This window comes from Schistocerca cancellata, chromosome 1 (assembly GCF_023864275.1).
Source record: "Schistocerca cancellata isolate TAMUIC-IGC-003103 chromosome 1, iqSchCanc2.1, whole genome shotgun sequence".
NCBI classification, from domain to species: Eukaryota; Metazoa; Arthropoda; class Insecta; order Orthoptera; family Acrididae; genus Schistocerca; species Schistocerca cancellata.
The window spans coordinates 787,712,586-787,729,276 of record NC_064626.1 but is presented as its reverse complement, the minus strand read 5'-3'; the positions used below and the strand labels follow the sequence as shown (position 1 = coordinate 787,729,276).

General features: G+C 40.4%; 1 protein-coding gene across 1 annotated transcript in view; it reads right to left on the bottom strand.

The window, feature by feature from the left end:
- Positions 1-16,691, bottom strand: part of LOC126103581 (uncharacterized) — a 230,450-nt gene that overhangs the window by 61,991 nt on the left and 151,768 nt on the right. The gene's annotated exons all lie outside the window — the stretch shown is intronic.

Genomic DNA, 16,691 nt, shown 5'->3' with positions numbered 1-16,691 from the left:
AGTACCTATTATTAGCCAATCTTATTTACATTTAGGAACTGAACTTACCTGTTAGCTGCATAGCAAACAATAATTGTTATCTATGTTTACACATAAACATCTGTGAAGTGCATGACAAAGGGTACTGCCCAGTGTACTATGTATTGGGTTTTCTTCCTTTTCCACCCACATATGAAGACAAGATGAAGTCTGCTGTTATGCCTCTGTGTTCACCATCATTAGTCTAATCTCATACTCACAGACCCTAAGGGGGCAGTACATAGGATGCTGAGCTATATGCCTAGATTCTTCACTAAGAAGTGGTTCTTGAAGTTTTGTAAGTAGGTTTTTGTGGGTTAGTTAACACTGATCTTCAAATGTCTCCCAATCCAGATCCCTTTGTTTTTACAATATACAGATAATTATTGTTCTACTGTAAATATCTCTGTGGTCATGTTGATATTAAAATGCAACAAGAGATAAAGAGCAGCTATTTAATATAATTGAGGAATCTGCAGCTTTTTTTTTTTCAAAATGATGACTTTCCTATTTCTGCTATTTAGCTTAAGTAAGCACATATGGTTTATGTCAGCTTATAATGGAATTGGTCAATGACCCTTTATTCACCACAAATTGGAACATGTGATAATTCGAGTATCTGATATGCACAATCACTAAGCACCGAGTACACCCAGACAACCAGATTCTCCAATACACAAAAGTACTTATAAAATCATATACCGGTACATTGTTGTTTACTTTGTTGTGATTAAATAGATTATTGAAAATTATTTCACTTAAGTACTAATATTCTAAAATGTATAAGAAGAAAATATTTTAAATGTGAAATGTTGTGTTCCCTTTAATTTTGAAAGAATCTTTGAAATGATTCACATTTATTATTGGTTCTATTTAAACATATACTAGATTATAATTTGAGGAATATCTGTGATGTAAGTGCTGTAAAATACTACTGACTTGCAAATTTTTTCTTTTTACGTAAACAACCCCTATGTAATTGTCACATATTTGAGTTAACAATGCAACATGAGCATTGGTGCTCACGTTGTATCCAAGGTGGGTCTTTGGTGTGTGTTAATGTCGGTCTGTTATCCAGACTCTATTTTGTTCTGTTGTAAGTAGTAGGTCATCCTGGTTTAACTTGTGAAGTATGATTGCAAAAGAACATATGTGAAACATCTGCAACTACTAATCCAAATATTAATATGCAGCACAGACAGGAAACCTTTTTATACTGCAGTAACCAATAGCAAGGAATTAGATCTCTTAGAACACTGAGCCTATTTGAAGAAGAAAGTATGATGGATTATGAAAGAGAAATTAAGAAGATGATAACAGACTCAATAGTTATCATACCATTGATATTTAAACATAATGATCCCACTTTCATTCTCCAGTTGTTTACAGTACTGGAGAAGTGCAGAAAAAATCAATTCATTTTCCAAACAAGGTTTGTGGGCTAATTCTTATGAAGTGTTGAACTTTAATAGCAGAGAAGGTGGAAACATGAGAAGCTGACATACACCATACTTGCTTACTTAAGCTAAGTAACAGAAATAGGAAAGTCATCATTTTGAAAAAAGCTGCAGATCCTTCAGTTATATTAAACTGAATGAACCACAATGTATGAATGAATGAATGATTTTATATTAAAAAATATATATTAACACTAGGGATGCCATCATATTTCTCCTACAGGTTGCAATAATAATCTATTATCAATCAGCATCAAGCTGAAATTTTTGTACTGTTTTATTGAGAAGAATTTTGCGTGAAGTTTCAGAGGGATTTCCTTAGTAGTTGTCATTAGTTGAAGTTTTCCACCTTTACAATCCTTAAACATGAATTTTACTACTTCATCTTCATGAACACATTCTGAGTATGGCCTATCCATTTTGTCTTATGGTGACAATCTTATCTTTCATTTCTCATTCATTTATATGAAAGATATAAATGTAATAAAATTTATGAAATTGACTGTACTGTCAAAATATATCCTAATCAAATAAAATGAAGAACACTAGCATAAAGATAGCCAAACATTTTGAATCACTGGCTTTTCCATTCACTAAGCATGTTCTGCAGAAGCTGGCACGAAAGAATTTTCAGCACTGTGCATTGCAGCAAGGCACACATCTACTGAGAGCTGTAACTATCATGGACCATCCAAGAGTAGTCTATTAAGAATTAGTTGTGGCTGATTACATTCAGCTGCACTATATACAGAAGAAAATCTTATACAATTAGGAGAAAAATTGTTAACTTGAAGAATGTATTGATTTTCCACTTACACTATTTAGTTGCCATATTTTTACTACTGTTTAAAACACACACACAGTCACATACACACACACACACACACACACACACAGAGAATATTTATACATAAAAACATAGAGAGCAACACTGGAACTTCCAGTCAGGCTGCGGGACTGGACTGGTAGATGTTGGGCTGCAGCAATGGAACAGCAAGTGAATGTATGCATGTGTACTTGAACACACATATTTATATATTTATTAGCTCCCAAGAACCTCTAAAAGCTCAGCTGGCAGTAACTGTGCATTTCCACATGTTTGCCTGCTGCTCAATGTCTTCTCTCTTTAGCAGAGAGTTATCAATCCTCATATAGATTTTTATATTACATTATGTATTCAGCATTACTGAATTTGTGGAAAGTGTTTTTTTTCTTATATTATGATGGTGTACTTTCATTGTCAGCCACAAACACTTTTAAAAAGGTTCAGTATTAAATGTGAGTGTATGAACCCCAAATTCATTAAAGAATCCTTGTAAGAGGTTCTATTATGTATTTTTGAAAGAGACACAGTACCTAGGCTTTTGAACTAATAGTTCTTTCATCAAGGAGAAGTAAAAGACATGTTGGGGAAGGTTAATAGGAAGGGCAAGTCACTCAGATCCCGGGGTGAGAGAGGCCCACATGTGGTGAGAACAAGGATAGACTTTGTCCTCAATACAGGACGGCCTTCCTCTTCCTGGGGTCTGAGTGACTTGTAGGCAAGCAAAGCTCTGGATTCTGGCCCATACTGGCTAAATGGGACCAGCTGCGTCATTCTCTACCAATGGCATCATTTGTATGCAGCTTGGAGGGCCATGGGATCAGCAGTCTGCTCTCCCAGTTGTCGATGGCTTGCTTGACATTGGAGCCAGTATGCCTCAATTGAGTAGCAACTCAGCTGGCATCATGAGGTTGAGTGCACTTCGGTCCAGTCTTTCTACCAAGGAAAAAGTCCTGGCAGTACCAGGAATCAAACCAGGGGCCTAAGCATAGCAGCCATATATGCAGGTCACTATGCCACAAACATGGTCTGCGAGACCAGGCCTTCTTTTAATTTTCCCCAACACCTCTGTTACTCACCCATGATGAAGAAATTGTTAGCTCTGAGCAACATGTAGTGCACTTACTTTTATGTGTGTTTATCGACAGTGCTATACATTTTGCCTCCTGAAGGTTAGTGTTGGTCAAAAGTTGTGTCTCCATATTTATTAGTGTTCATGATTGAATTTCCCTTTTATACAATTATACAATATTTTTACTGATTAAATCTTCAAAAGTAACACTTTGTAAACTTTGGTACATTATCACAAAAGATGACTGCTAGGATGACAGGAAGTGAAAGTATATAGAATAAGCTGTTTCTTAAGTGGGAACAATGCCAAACTAAATATCCTGATCTATTTATTAATATTGTGACTTCATTTAGGCTCGTTATGCACTAAAATACCAATAAATTTGACACAATGTATTTCATTTACTGTATGACCAACAAAATCTGTTTCTGATACTTTTAATCGCATTTGTTTAACTTTTTGTAATGTTAGTTTTTGCATACAAAAAGTTAACATCTTTGATGTGAATATGTTGTAAATGTCTACATCTTCATCTACATCTACATAGATACTTTTCAAACCACCATATGGTGTGCAGCAGAGGGTACCCTGTACCACTACTAGTCATTTTCTTTCCTGTTCCTCTTGCAAACAAAGCGAGGGAAAAATGACAATCTGTATGTTTCCAAATGAGATATAATTTCTTGTGTCTTATCTTCATGATCCTTACATGCAATGTATGTTGGTGGCAATAAAATCATTCGGCTGTCAGCTTCAAATGCCAATTCTCTAAATTTTCCCAATAGTGTTTCTCGAAAAGAATATCGCCTTTCCTCCAGAGATTCCCATTTGAGATCCCAAAGCATCTCTCATGTTGTTCAAACCTACCATAACAAATCTAGCAGCCTGCTTCTGAATTGCTTCAATTTCTTCCCTCAATCTGACCTGGTAAGGATGCCAAATAGCAATACTCAAGAACAGATCACTCCAGCATCCTATATGCAGTCTCTTTGCAATGTTATGCCCAGATATTTAAATACTTGACTGTGTCAAGCAGGACTATAGTAATACTGTATCCGAACATTACGGGTTTGAACTTCCTCCTTCTCTGCATTAACTTACATTTTTCCACATTTAGGGCTACCTACCATTCATCAAACCAACTGGAAATTTTGTCTATGTCATCTTGTATATTCCTACAGTCACTCAACTTCAACACCTCACCATATACCATGGCATCATCAGCAACAACAACAGATTACTACCCGCCCTGTCCGCCAGATCATTTACGTACATAGAGAACAACAGTGGTCCCATCACACTTCCCTGGGGCACTCCTGATGATACCCTCATCTCTGTTGAACACTTGCCATTGAGGAAAACATACTGGTTTCTATTATTTAAGACATCTTTGAGCCACTCATGTATCTGTGAACTTATTCCATATGCTCATGCCTTTTTAACAGCCTGCAGTCAGGCTCTGTGTAAAATGCTTTCCAGAAATCTAGAAATATGGAATGTGCTTGATGCCCTTCATCCATAGTTCTCAGTATCTTGTGTGAGAAAAGGACAAGCTGAGTTTTTCATGAGTGATGCTTTCTAAATCCATGCTGATTCGTGGACATAAGCTTCACAGACTCAAGGAAGTTTATTGTATTTGAACTGACAATATGTTCAATGATTCTGAAGGAAACAAAAGTTAGGGATATTGGTCTGTAATTTTGTGGGGCCATTCTTTTAGCTTTTTATATACTGGAGTCACATGCACTTTTTTCCAGTCACTTGAGACTTTGTGTTGGGCAAGAGATTAATGATAAATGCAAGCTAGGCAAGGGGGCCAATGGCATAGAGTAATCTTTGTAAAATTGAACTGGGATTCCATCCAGACCTAGTGATTTATTTGCTTTCAAATCGTTCAGTTGCTTCTCTATGTCAGGTATGCTTATCACCATGTTGTACAACAAGGAGTCTGTCTGATTATTAAATGACAGTATTTTTGGATGGTCCTCCTCTGTGAATGATTTCTTCAACATGAAATTTAAATCTTCAGCTTTTGTTTTGCTATCTTCAACTGCCACACCAGATTGGTCAACAAGGACCTGAATGGAAGCTCTAGTCCCTTTAGTGATTTTACATATGACCAGAATGTTCTTGGGTTCTCTGCCAGATCTTTTACTACTGTGTGATGGGGGTACTTGTTGGATGCTTTGCACATAGATCTTTTCACAGATGCATGAATCTCTTCTAACCTTCAATTATTGTCATTTATGCATTCACTTTTGAACCGATAGTGCAACAGCCTCTGCTTCTTCAGCATCTGCTGATGGTGAGTCTCTTCTATCCTTTATCCATTTACTAGGCACATATCTCTCCAGACCCCCTGATTTACAATCTGCTCAAGCTTTTCCCATAAATTCCTCTACATCCATCTTACTGGAACTAAATGTTGCCAATTCATTCTTTAAGTAAGTTGTTAATAATTGCTTATCTGCTCTATCTAGCATAAACACTCTCCTAGCCTTCTTGACTGATTTATTAAATTTGTAATCATAGTTGCTATAATGACATCATGATCACTAATCCCCATTTCTATAATGACATTGTCAATAAAGTCTTGCATATCTGTAGTTACAAGGTCTAAGATATATCCATTGCATGTAGGCTGCTGAGCTAGCTGCTCAACACAAGTATCTGATTTTCACTGACTATTATCTGATTTTTTTATTTTTAGGATTGCTAAATTTGTCTTGTTGTTTCATATGATCATTTACATAGCATACATTTTAGATTATGAATAGCTTTTAATGTCACTGACAAGTCATGAACAAGGAAAAAACAGGAGAGGACCAAATACCAAGTCATGTAGGACATCACATTGCACATTTTCCTTTTATGAATTTAGTTTTATGCTTTTAATTTTTATAGGAAAGTGTTTTCTACTGTATATTGAATCTTTCAGGAAACACAGTGGCAGATTTAGACAACAAAATGCTACTGCTGCATGTGCAAGTGCTGGCATCATCACTGCAGTGCTGGCTGCAGGGCCATGCCTGTTTCCAGTGCTTGTGGTCACCCTTTAAAGTTAGAAGTGCAGTGGCTCTATCTTTGGTCATGATTGTACTGAACTGAAGTACTGTTGCCACTGCACATCATTGTTTTGGTCATAGTAGTTGCTATGTCTCAGGTTTTCACTACTGGATTACTTGTTGGACTTGTTATTCAACTGTGTCATCTCTGTTGACTGTCTTTCCCCTGTTGTTCTCCTCCTGTGAGTAAACAACTCGTGTTTACAGTCTTGGCCAGTCAGCCAATTTCTGTGGGTTCTTGAGTCATTCCTGGGATTGTCAGATTTTGGTCACTATATCTGACAACAAGGAAAGAGGTTAGTAGCATGGCACAGATGCAAAATTGTTCAGCTCATGGAACAACAGCAACAGTTGCTCTTGCAGCAGCAATTGCAACAGCAGTTCCAATGGCAGTAGGAAACTGATTTGCTCCATTAGGAAATTCAACCTGTGAAGGATTGACTGCAGGGTCATGGTACCTATCCCATACAGGCTGTGGTCAGTTCCCAGGTGGATAGCCAAAGAGGATTGGGACATGAATTTGCAATGGCTGAAACAGCACTTCACCCTCTCTTGGGTCTCTGATGACACTCTGTAATGGTCGTTCCTTCTTTCTTGGGCTTTCCTGGGGACAAATATCTTACTGAAGAAACTGGCTCCTCTTTCAAATCCAGTCACATTCACTTTCAAGTAGACATGCTTCTTGCTTTTGAGTTATTATTCACAATGATTCCATGTGGTCACACTGTGGCTTGTGTTTCATTGATACCACAAGCAACCTGGTCAGTCACATCACACTCATGGGTGACTGATTTGCAAGGGTTGATTCACCTTTGCAATTTCGCTTCTATGAATTGTTTGCAAGGCCTCCTATGATGCAGACTCCTTAATTTGAGATGTAGCATCTCAACTGGCTCCCAATCTGAAGTTTGCACAGCAGCCCTAAACCTGGAAACCTTTTGTTGGACAATATTTCGAAAATCACACTCTTCTTCAAAATCATGCATGCAGCAAATGAATACCTCACTATTCACTCACAAGTAGCAGTAGTCCAACCCCCACGTTATGCACTGGGGGAGGTGGGATACTCATAAGTCATTTTCCCAATGGTAGTGTCATGATCTATTTATTTCAGATGTGTCAATAGGCTCTGAACAGCCAGCCACACACTCTTGTCAGGGCATCACATCCTGACTGTTTTACAGTGGGATGTCTAGATCGCTGGGTGCACTGCATCTGTTATGGAAAGATGGCTATCTCTGAACTGTCTGTTGTAAATTGTCAGGATAATGAAACCCTGCTCCTCCCTCGCATCAAATCATTGTTCCCCAGGGTGATCCTCCCACTATTAAGTTGTTTACCAACCTTAATACTGCAAACCAGATCATACATTTCCCTGTGCACACAGTTTCCTTGGAAACTTCAAACATATCCTCTTCTGGGTTCCCATGAATTGGCTCCTTTGCCCCATATGTTGATCACATAAGATGACAGTTTAATTCCCCTCTGGGGTCAGCTCACAATCATAGCTGGCTGGAAAAAAGTCACAGGGCTCGCAATGCTGTTTGTGGTCAGTAGTCACTTAGCTGGCAACATTTTCAGTAGGATTCCTTCTCGTCGTTTGGATTCTTCATTACCAATGAGGTAAAGGTCATCTCTGACATGGTTCCCTTTCAGGAACTCAACAACCTTAGTGCCACTTTCTGCACCTATATTTGAACCCGGCTTATGGTGCACCACAGATTTTCAGTTTCATATTTCATTGTATCCAGGCACAGTGTCCTGTTTCTGTCAGGCATGACCTATTCTTATCTCCATACAGACAGCTGTTAAGCAGGAACTAGATTACCTTCAGAAGGCTGGGGTGATTGAACATGTTAAAACCAGTGCTTGGGCCACGCCCCTAGTGGTGGTAAACAAATCCAATGGTTCCCCCCCAGTTCTGCAGAGACTTTAATTTTGACAAGTGGAATCCTATCCCATACCATATCCAGAGGACATTCTCACAAAGCTTCTAGGAAGAGAGTATTTTTCTAAGATAGACCTTGCCAACCCATTTTTGCAGATGCCATTGGATGAGGACTCCCAAAGCATCATTAAAATTGTTAACACCTCCTCAGTAACACTAGCATCTGTTTATACAAATGCAAGAGCTTGCCTTAAGGGATTTCTTCTGCTCCAGCAAGCTTCCAGAGATACATGGGGCATTTAACCATGTTCATCTCTGGATGCACTGTCTTGATGACTTAACTGTCATGGGCACTATGAGTCAGAACCATCTGCACAAGCTTTACACCCATTTTACTAAGTTGCATGATGTGCTGCTTACACAAATGCCAGATTTTTTTGAGGAGAAAGTGGAAAACCTAGACACTTGCTCAACAAAGAAGGATCCAGCCCACTGATCACACTGTAGCAGCTATTGATTCTCTACTGCATCCTCAATAGCCCTTACAGGAGCTTCAGTCTTTTTTTCTAATTTCCTTTCACAAGTGGCCCATATTATGCATCCACTAAACCAGATACAGAAGAAAGGTGGTCAGCAAATGTGGAAAGCTGCCTATAAGCACACTTTCACACGGCTGAAGCATCTGCTGTGCTTGGCACCCTGTCTTATATCCTTTTCCCCATCACATCCACTGGGTTTGGCCTTATATGTCTCTCATATGCCATTAGTGCAGTGCTATTGCACAGGAACAATGATGGTACTGAGCAACTGATTGCCTATGCATCAAAGACTCTGACACCTGCTCAAAAGAACTACTTGCAGACAGAGAAAGAAGATTAGGTAATTATCTTTGTAATTATCTTTGAGAAGGTCCATGTTTACCTGTTTGGGGCCTAGTTTACCCTCATAGACCACAAAGCACTGGTGGCATTTTTCAGGTGATGCTCCTGGCTTTCAGAGCAGGTGGCACAATTGCTCCAGTATAGGGCACTTTTCCTTAGCTCCTACAATCATACCATTAAATAAAAGCCCTCAGCACACAATGCCTATGAGCGAAACTCATTATGGCTGCTCGAATCACTGCAGACGTGCACTGTGGCCCTATCTCATAGCACATCAAGCACTATTTTTTTAAAGAAATGCCAGTCCAGAGCTTCAATCTGAGTCTAACCTCTCCCACTGTTTGCTTGTCGCTACTGATGTCCCCCTACTTCATGCAGAGATGGATACTCACTATGTTGTCATTTGACTACCTCACAGCCTCAGGTTTTGCAACTCCTACCTCACAGGCATGGGGTTGCGTCATGGATGAAAGCTGTCATGAGGCATGCTGCATATTTGCCAGGACTCAGCAAGGACATGGAGGCAATGGTGCACAGCTGTCCTACTTGTGCTCTGCACCAGGCTGCTCTGTCCCAGTCTTCCACCCCTGACCCAGTTCCCATAACCCCTGGGACCGCATTAATCCGGTGGGCTTTGTTGGCATCTTTCTGGGCTCTATGTGGCTCACTGTCATGACGCTTATGCTAACTACCAATAGTGGTCAGCATGGTGTCCACCACCACTGACATCACACTTAGCACGTTAATCCAGATTCTAGCTGTTGAGGGGATTTCCTAGACCATTGTGTCTGACAGTGGGCTACATTTTAACAGTGTTGGCTTTTGAAAAATTCTGCACCTCAAATGGGATCAAATATCTATTGAGTGTGCCATTTCACCTGGCCTCCAATGGTGAAGGAGAGTGTACAATGTGGACATTTAAACAGCAAATGATGAAAGTGTTGGAAACCTCCCCATCCTCATCCTCATCCTCCTCCTCCTCTTCCACCACAACCACCACCATCACCACCAACACAACAGTGCTCATGATATTTCTTAGCATATACAAGACCACTCGTGTCCATGACCATAGCCCAGCGGTGTTCCTCTGCAGGGTTGATCCCACCAGCTGGCACATTTCAGCACTGGGACACCAACTGTGCCACCAGTTTGTCTTACAAACAATGGTCCAGGGTGCTTCCAGCTGCAAATCCATTTCAGATCTGGTGTCCTGCTCTGATGAGTTTGAAAGCCAGCCAGAATGAATGGGGCTTGATGACAGCCATTAGATGGAACTGCTACATTTGTGGGCAATGGCATTGCTACTGCAGCACTGGATGGAAAGTGATTCTACTCTTGTCGGCCTATGAGTGCTCATGGTCTTCAGTTGCATTTCTGATGCGCTCTTGCATTGTTGTCAATACACACTATTCACTGTGCCTTTCGTTTTCAATCTTGGGTTGCTCATTGGACTTGTTATTCTGCCATGACATCCCATTGTCAGTCTTTCTCTTGTTGTTGCCATCCAGTTTACTCCCAGTGACTTGCTGTTGACAGCCTTGGTTGCCAATAGAGTTTCTGTGGGTTTTTGATGTGTTCCTTGTCTAGTCAGATCCCTGTGACTATACTCTGATTTAGAGAAAAATGGAGGAATTAAACCCAAGGCTTAGATCACTTGATAAAGTTCTTGGATGCACATTTCTCACCATCCACAACTGATGGGGGAATTTTGGAAACTCCCTTAATAAATTAAGTACATGTTATATGCAGGAAGTGAGTACTTGGGTAGCAGAGTACGTATAGCATGAAGATGTGGGTTTTTTCAGGATAGAGAAATTCTTCTACAAAACCAACAAAACATTGCATCCTGGGTTTTGAGAGAGAGAAGAAAATCAGCACCCATTAATTACAGAGGGTAGCTTTCATCATTGTGGATGTGAGGGGAAAATGTTACTATAGTAATAGTTAAAAGCATGAGTGTCCATGTGATGGCCACATGGTAATAAACACATCAAAAAACGTATGCATCACCTTGGTTCTGAGAGTTCCAGAACCTGTACAGAAAATTGGAAAAGAAATCAACATAAACATAATTTCTGTCATTTTTATTGCTCACGAAAACCACACACTGCATGTTGTACCACCATGCAGTGAGACCTTCAGAGGTGGTGATCCAGATTGCTGTACACACCGGTACCTCCTCTAATACTCAGTAGCACGTCCTCCTGCATTGATGCATGCTTGTATTTGTCATGGCATACTATCTACAAGTTCATCATGGCACTGCTGGTCCACATTGTCCCACTCCTCAATGGTGATTCGGCATAGATCCCGCAGAGTGATTGGTGGGTCATGTCCTCCATAAACAGCCCTTTTCAATCTATCCAGGCATGTTCGATAGGGTTCATGTCTGGTGAACATGCTGGTCACTCTAGTTGAGTGATGCAGTTATCCTGAAGAAAGTAATTCACAAGATGTGCATGATGCGGTCACAAATTGTCATCAATGAAGATGAATGCCTCGCCAATGTGCTGCCGATATCACTGCACTATCTGTCCCAAAATGGCAATCACATATCCTTCAGCCATTATGGTGCCTTCCATGACCACCAGCGGCATACATCGGCCCCACATAATGCCACCCCAAAACAGCAAGGAACCTCCGCCTTGCTGCACTCACTGGACAGTGTGTCTAAGGCATTCAGCCTGACTGGGTTGCCTCCAAACATGTCTCTGACTATTGTTTGGTTGAAGGCATATGCAATAATCATGGGTGAAGAAAATGTGATGCCAATCCTAAGCAATCCATTTGGCATGTTGCTTCGTCCATAAACAGCCCTTTTCAATCCATCCCAAGCAAGTACGATAGTTAAAGTTTGGAGAACATGATGGCCACTCTAGTGGAGTGATGTCATTATCTGAAGGAAGTCATTCACATGATGTGCATGATGAGGGCGCGAATTGTCATCCATGAAGGTGAATGCCTCACCAATATGCTGCCGATATGGCTGCACTATCGGTTGGAGGATGGCATTCATGTATCGTACAGCCGTTACTGCACCTTCCATGACTGCCAGCAGTGTATGTTGGCCCCCCCATAATGCCAACCCAGAATGGCAAGGAACCTCCACCTTGCTGCACTTGCTGGACTATGTGCCTAAGGCGTTCAGCCTTACTGGGTTGCCTCCAAACACGTCTCCGACGATTGTCTGGTTGAAGGTATATACAATACTCATCAGTGAAGTGAACATGATGCCAATCCTGAGTGGTCCATTCAGCATGTTGTTGGACACATCTGTACCGCACTGCATGGTGTCATGGTTGCAAAGGTGGACCTTGCCATGGACGTTGAGAATGAAGTCGTGCCACGTGGGATAGCCGTGTGGTCAGGGGCATCTTGTCATGGTTCGCGTGGCTCCCCCATGTCTGAAGTTCGAATCCACCCTTGGGCATGGGCTGTCCACAGTGTAAGTTAGTTTAAGTTAGATTAAGTAGTGTGTAAGCCTATGGACCCATGATCTTAGCAGTTTGGTCCCATAGTCATTACCACAAATTTCCAAAAATGAATATGTGCATCATGCAGCCTATTGTGCACAGTTTAAGTCATAACATGATGTCCTGTGGCAGCAGTAGCCCTTGGGTGGCCTGAGTGAGGCATGTCATCGACAGTTCCTGTATCTCTGTATCTCCTGCATGTCCGAACAACATAGCTTTGGTTCACTCTGAGATGCCTGGACACTTCCCTGGTTGAGAGCCCTTCCTGGCACAAAGTAACATTGTGGGCATGATCAAGCCATGGTATTGACCGTCTAGGCATGGTTGAACTACAGACAACACAAGCCATGCACCTCCTTCTTGGTGCAATGACTGGAACTGATCAGCTGTTGAACCCCCTCCGTCTAATAGGCGCTGCTCATGCATGGTTGTTTACATCTTTGGGTGGGTTTAGTGATATCTCTGAACAGTCAAAGGGGCTGTGTCTGTGATACAATATCCACAGTCAACATCTATCTTCAGAAGCTCTGGGAACCGGGGTGATGCAAAACGTTTTTTGATGTGTGTTATACCCATATAGTACTGGAAAAAAATTGCTGAAATCAGATGTGAATAGCAGGTTAATGCAGATCCTAAATGCAAAATAAGTTGGGTTAAGATAAGTATTAATACCAACATAGCACTCAGGTACTTTTAAGGACAACTGCCTGACAACTCATAGTGGTGGAACATATAGTGGTAATGTTATACCATAAGAGAAAGATTTAAACTTACCAGCTATTGACTGGGAAATTGATGCCATTAGGTCAGTGGTAGGGACAGAGTTTTGTGTGATATTGTTCCAAATGTGACACCTGAAAATTATGCTGAGTATTTAGAGGACTGACTTGCAAGGGTAAGATGTTGTATCTACTCAGTACAAACAAGCCCAAGACTTACAAGTCAGCCAACATAGTGCAGGAAATCAGTGATCATAAGACTGTTGCAGTGTCACAGGTGATGGGTGTCAACAGGAAAGTTAAGAAAGGGTGGAAGGTATTTCTGCTTATTAAGTACAACATAAAACAGAGTTCAGTTAAGTTGAGCATTCAGTCAACCACTCAACTTCAACACCAGAAATTTTGAATACAAATGAACACAAATTCAAGAGTCTTGAACAATAAGTGTTAGACAGGTATGTGCTGAGCATTGTTGGGAGGCTTGGGAAAGCCTAGCCATGTATCAATGGCCATATTAGACAGTAGCTCCAAAAGGAAATAGATCTTCACCACAGATTTGAATGTAAAAAAAAAAATGCCTTTTTGACAATGGAAATGACCTTCTGCAAGATATCTGACCTCAAATGTCCGCTACACGAAGTTCCCCCTTGACAATGTTTGCTAAGAAACTGGTTGAGATGGACCTGGATTCTCTAACAGCAGGAATCCTATTATGTCTGCGACTAACTGTCATTGACAGGATGTGATACTTGTCTCTGAGTCGTGTCAAGTCAGAATTTTTTATGACCACTGTTCTTATGTCATGTTAAATGGGAGTGAGAAGCACACTATTCCTCATAAACATACTATACAGTCTGTGTTGGTACACCACAAATCAGACAACTTCATTCATGGTGTGGTCATAGACACAGCCAAACACATCACCTTGTTTCTTTTATTCTGTCACCACTCCACACTGACTCATATTATTGCACAAATTGTGTATAACATATTGGTACAGAGACACCACTTCATTAACATGATTTATGTCAGTGGCGGAGAGTCAAATGACCACATGGTACCCAATACACACCTGGAGTGATCCAAAGAGATCAGTGTGTTTTTTTAAAGGGAATGGTGACATTCTACCATGTGAGCTCATGCAGGAATGTGAAAGAACTTGAGCATTTTCTAGCAGTGATCTATTGAAGGTCACTGGAAGAAAGTAGCATTCCACATGACTGAAAAAATGTGCAGATCATGTAACACATCATGAACTGCACGCAAAGAAACATTGGCCATATGAGCACTTGCCAGATCCTGTTGAAAAATGCAAAGCTTTGTTCTCTTTCACCCAGTTAATTAAAAAATGGTTGCAAAAGTTTTGCACATATCTTTCACTTTTAACTGTGCTTTTAAAAAAATTGGGCATTATGTCACCACTAACTGCACACCACACTCCTCATGAAGCAGAATAGATCTATTGGTGCTCCAGTGTTGACACTTTTGGGAATTAACATACCCATATAAATGTCACCAAGTCTCATCTAAAAACTGAATGAGATAAGGATATATTTCATCACCATGCACCTGTTTCAAAATCATTCACAAAACCTGTCTGCTGGTACCAAGGTTTAATTTGTTGCACTACTGTTACTTCTTAGAGCCTTTTCTAAAGTGATTTAGCAGCTCTTTGCGTTTGCTATGAAAGATGCCTAAGAGACTTCTTGGAGGAATTTTCTGGGTGGGATGCAGTGTCATCGAAATGAACTTCTTTGAGCACCATACATCATTGTTTTATGTTTCTTGCCAAGGACACTTTCCATTTCACAAAATTTTTTCACTGTTGTTGTTGTTGTTGTTGTTGTTGTGGTCGTCAGTCCTGAGACTGGTTTGATGCAGCTCTCCATGCTACCCTATCCTGTGCAAGCTTCTTCATCTCCCAGTACTTACTGCAACCCACATCCTTCTGAATCTGCTTAGTGTATTCATCTCTTGGTCTCCCTCTACAATTTTTACCCTCCACACTGCCCTCCAATGCTAAATTTGTGATCCCTTGATGCCTCAGAACATGTCCTACCAACCGGTCCCTTCTTTTTGTCAAGTTGTGCCACATACTCCTCTTCTCCCCAATTCTATTCAATACTTCATCATTAGTTATGTGATCTACCCATCTAATCTTCAGCATTCTTCTGTAGCACCACATTTCGAAAGCTTCTATTCTCTTCTTGTCCAAACTATTTATCGTCCATGTTTCAATTCCATACATGGCTACACTCCATACAAATACTTTCAGAAACGTCTTTCTGACACTTAAATCTATACTCGATGTTAACAAATTTCTCTTCTTCAGAAACGCTTTCCTTGCCATTGCCAGTCTACATTTTATATCTTCTCTACTTCGACCATCATCAGTTATTTTGCTCCCCAAATAGCAAAACTCCTTTTCTACTTTAAGTGTCTCATTTCCTAATCTAATTCCCTCAGCATCACCCGACTTAATTCGACTACATTCCATTATCCTCATTTTGCTTTTGTTGATGTTCATCTTATATCCTCCTTTCAAGACACTGTCCATTCCGTTCAACTGCTCTTCCAAGTCCTTTGCTGTCTCTGATAGAGTTACAATGTCATTGGCGAACCTCAAAGTTTTCATTTCTTCTCCATGGATTTTAATACCTACTCCGAATTTTTCTTTTGTTTTCTTTACTGCTTGCTCAATATACAGATTGAATAACATCGGGGATAGGCTACAACCCTGTCTCACTTCCTTCCCAACCACTGCTTCCCTTTCATGCCCCTCGACTCTTTATAACTGCCATCTGGTTTCTGTACAAATTGTAAATAGCTTTTCGCTCTCTGTATTTTAGCCCTGCTACCTTTAGAATTTGAAAGAGAGTATTCCAGTCAACCTTGTCAAAAGCTTTCTCTAAGTCTACAAATGCAAGAAATGTAGGTTTGCCTTTCCTTAATCTTTCTTCTAAGATAAGGCGTAAGGTCAGTATTGCCTCACGTGTTCCAATATTTATACGGAATCCAAACTGATCTTCCTCGAGGTAGGCTTCTACTAGTTTTTCCATTCATCTGTAAAGAATTCGCATTAGTATTTTGCAGCTGTGACTTATTAAACTGATTGTTCGGTAATTTTCACATCTGTCAACACCTGCTTTCTTTGGGATTGGAATTATTATATTCTTCTTGAAGTCTGAGGGTATTTCACCTGTCTCATACATCTTGCTCACCATATGGTAGAGTTTTGTCAGGACTGGCTCTCCCAAGGCCATCAGTAGTTCTAATGGAATGTTGTCTACTCCTG